Raw genomic sequence first — 4,177 nt, 5'->3', positions numbered from 1 at the left:
ACATGGAGTTTCACCTAAAATCGTCTCTGCGATTTTCAATTTGTTGAGCACAGATTCCAGGACTCGTGTCGTTTTTCCACCTTCCATGACATTTTAAATTTTCTGTTTTGGTTTGGGTGAATCGTATATCCACGGAGATTTTTGGCTTTTTGGCTTTCAAATATCACTAGAAATTAAAATTTTTCTATGCGCATAAAAAAACGTGGGCTTAACTTTTGGCGGCACAATATGTTAAAAAAATTCGAAAAATGTCATATTTTTCTTCCTAAAATCAACTCTTGAAAAGATACATAATTAAATAGGAAGAAAAATATGACATTTTTCGAATTTTTTTAACATATTGTGCCGCCAAAAGTTAAGCCCACGTTTTTTTATGCGCATAGAAAAATTTTAATTTCTAGTGATATTTGAAAGCCAAAAAGCCAAAAATCTCCGTGGATATACGATTCACCCAATCCAAAACAGATACCGCCTAGTCTACTAAAACACCTACCTGGATAATTTTTTGTCCCGAACAGGGATTTTTTTGCCTTATTTCCCTGGTCTAATAAGACATGGCAGAATTGCCACCTTTAATATTATTTTGGAGAATTCTATTAAAACATTGTAAACAAAGAAAGTAACTGAGCTATTTATAGCTTATTTTTACATTTATAAATACATTTTTTAATGGAATTTCAACCTACGTAAACGACCCCCTACTATGATTAAATTATTTCCTATTTCCGTTAAAAAAAATATAGGCGACGCGACAGTTCAATTGAAACGCCCGCCACGTCCTACCCGCTTTAGATTTTTCTGTGCGGCACACATGATATTAAATTTTACACACGAATGCGGGGATTAAGGGACTGTAAATTATTTTTTTAATAAAAAAAAATCCGCAAAGCGCCGAGTACAAGTTCTACTCGCCTACCATAAGTATCACTCCACCGACACGATCCGGCAGGAATTTAAATTTCAAGGGCCCAAATAAATAATGACGGGACGAGAAGTCAAATTGGACCGCGGATCCGAGTGGAAAATCCGAACAGCTAAACGGGGTAATTTAAATAATTGGTTAGACGAGCCGTGCAGCGGAAGAGGAGAGCTTTTGGTGAATGCGTACATATTTGTGTTGATACACGTCGTTTGCAATGCATCGTTCCAAAATAAACAACGGCTGAAACATTAGTGCAGCGAGACTTAATTGATTTTGCCGGTTTATTTGCATAAATCTGGGAAAATGCAATTCTAAAAATAAGAAACGAATTCGATGCAGTGAGGACGACAAGTTGTAAGAAATTGTTTTAATGAACACGAACTTATCATTGTTATTGTTATTGTTTTTTATTTTTAATTATTAGTCTGGACGATCCCGAGAATCTTCCACATTCGCACTGATTATTTTCATGGTAGATTTCATAATAATACATTGAAATCAATTTTTTTTTAATTTCAAATTTGCAACCTGGAATTTTTTTATTGTTTAGCCTTGGTTGCAAAATGAATATACGACGCAGGAGCGTGATATAGTTATATATTATTACATGTTCGGAAAGCTTATGAAAAGAGCTTTAAGTACGAAAACAAAATCGTCAAGATTCGTTGAAAAAAATGGAGTTACAGATTGTCAAAGTTGACGGCCTATTGTATGATTTAGATGAATTTCCCCAAAAGACAATTGCATATGATATTAAGCTGTGGACCATTGCGTAATAAACAGTTCTCATGGTAATGTTATCTAAACAGGATCTCAACTGTCGCATGATAAAAATCTGAGATGAAAGTTTTGCACAAAGAGTGTCAACTTGCGCTGACCAAGTCAGACCACTATCAAGCACGACTCCAAGGAGACGTACAGGCTCGGATTTTTCCACCCACCGATCAGAGCTGAATTTTATATTCTTAGTCTTATTTTCATTTAGTTTTAAATTATTTGCATTAAACCAAACTTTTGCATTTTCAAAGCCTTCAAGTAGATTATGTTCCCCTCTAGCAAATTACGTAGTATCATCTGCGAAAAGCACGCAATTAGTTTTACCCATTCCCTCAGGAAGATCATTAACATAAATCAGAAATAACACTGGTCCCAAGACGGATCCCTGGGGGACACCGCTTGATATGGGGATAATAATAATAATAATAATAATAATAATCATTTGAAGGTGTTTCGTCTAGTCAATTTTTACAAAAATAGACACCTTTTTATGTAATAAATACCAAATCAGAAATTTAATCGGGAATTTCAGAAAAGTTTAGAAAATTTGCCTATTAAAAAAATAGTAAACAATCCTGACTGTCTCTAGCAGCACTTCTATAATTAAAAATGAAAATAATTACCAACATGAAAAAAGTCACATTTATTGATCGATACCTAAAGCTGTTTCAGAAATATAAAATGAAAAATTTATTCTCAGCAGTCAACGCAGTGTGCAGTGTGCGAGGCATACAGATGCCAGGTTAGTAAAGGCACCATCAATTGCAGGTGAAGTGGAATTATATTTTTAATGTGATTTTTTATCGGGGAAGGTATATGGAGGTACTAACTGAAGTTCTGCAGTCCCCAGGCACTACTAGTGTGCCCCTGTTTAGATGTGTAAAATCGTCCCTTGTAAGTATGGGAATGGAATTTCCGGACGCTCGCTAAGTAATTGTATATTTTAGTGGTGTATCTACTTTTTTTACTTTTACTGAAATTTTTTAAATAATTTCCTTTGCAGTGTAGTAAAATAAATAAAAGTAGGTACTAAAAGATGACACAAATCAATAATTATAACAATATCATAAATATGTGTCCATTTGACCTGCAAATATTTTAGAAAACATGACCTTTAAAGAGTTTTGTTTTGAGATAATTAAAAATGATTTTTTAAAATCAAATTTTAGCCATGTCCTATTATCTCTAGCATGAAAATTTGGGGCAAGTAAACTAAATACTTTATTACCTTTTGACTATCTGCTACAGGTTGCTAATTTTGACCTTCTTCAGTTACATTTTGTGACATAACTTTTTGAGGTTACAGTGTATGTCGTATGCTCAGAGTAATAAGTAAAGGGGAGGCCGCATTCCCTATTTCAGTACACAATGTAAACATGTAACCTCAACATATTGTATGTTGATAAACAAATGATACATAACACAATGGTCCCTGGTACAGTGGCGTACCGAGTTTAGGTTTAAAATCTATCATAATATAAGGAAACCATAAAAATTACACTTTTTAATAGAATAAAATCAGAAGTGCTCGATTATTTAAGCTTTCATGTGTAATAAATAGACAATAAATAGGAAAAAGTTAATGGTTTCTTCAAAATCTATAATTAATATTTTAAAAACATTTCCAGAACAAAAGAGTGACTAAAGAAAACTCCTCGATTGAAACTATCATTATACTATAGCTATAGCAATGTCATTGCCTACTATTAATTCTATTATTTCATAGTAGTTCTCGATTACTGGAAGAACATTTATTAAAATAAATAATTTAAATAAAACTACAAGAAAAGGAGCAAAAATATATTTAATTAAAATCTGCTGGAATATAAACAATGCAAAGAAAACAAAACATATTTGTACTAAAAGTAACGGAAAAATGAATTTACATTGAACAACATTTAATCGTGTGGGAAAATAAGCATGTTTTAAATGTACGCAACAAAAATAAGCTGAATTTTGAGCTCATAACATTGACAGCTCGTCTCTTATGGAACAGGGACAACATGTGATTGAAGATGTTTTATAGCAACATCTATAAAATTTCCTTCACTGGCAATTTCTCGAAGAGGGAACCTTTGAGACGGCACAACCATTTCATCAACACTGTGCTAAAACGTATTACCTTCCAAATGTTGTATTAATAGGCACAGCTCCATGTGTGAGACATCGTTTTCCAGTTACTGTTACCTTAATATCTGTAGCACGGAAATGCTTCGACAGACATAATTATCCTTTGAAAAATCATATTCAGATATGGCGAAATTTTCTAGCCACACTGCTCGTATCGCAGGATCTTATGGTATTCTACAAATAAACACAGAGCTAGTGTCAGTATCAAAATACAAACATAATAAATTAACAAATAAAATACTTAGGACACCTTACACCCTTGTAAGAACGCCCATGGAAACAATGTCAAACTTACTTGTGAAAAGAAGTAGCACATATTTGGCTCTTTTCCTGTAATTGTCGGCATAT

At 33.2% G+C, this 4,177-nt stretch overlaps 1 long non-coding RNA gene across 1 annotated transcript; it reads right to left on the bottom strand.

Annotated features, from left to right (window-relative positions):
• Positions 1-3,485: 3,485 nt before the first annotated feature.
• LOC111691592 lies at positions 3,486-4,177 on the bottom strand. The gene is made up of 2 exons (XR_002762991.1): positions 4,125-4,177; positions 3,486-4,003 (listed from the first exon to the last, which is right to left on the bottom strand). It is a non-coding gene; the product is annotated as an uncharacterized LOC111691592 (long non-coding RNA).

Source organism: Anoplophora glabripennis, unplaced genomic scaffold, assembly GCF_000390285.2.
Source record: "Anoplophora glabripennis isolate ALB-LARVAE unplaced genomic scaffold, Agla_2.0 scaffold164, whole genome shotgun sequence".
In the NCBI taxonomy this organism is placed as follows: domain Eukaryota; kingdom Metazoa; phylum Arthropoda; class Insecta; order Coleoptera; family Cerambycidae; genus Anoplophora; species Anoplophora glabripennis.
The sequence above is the reverse complement of the archived record's forward strand: the minus strand, read 5'-3'. Positions and strand labels throughout refer to the sequence as shown.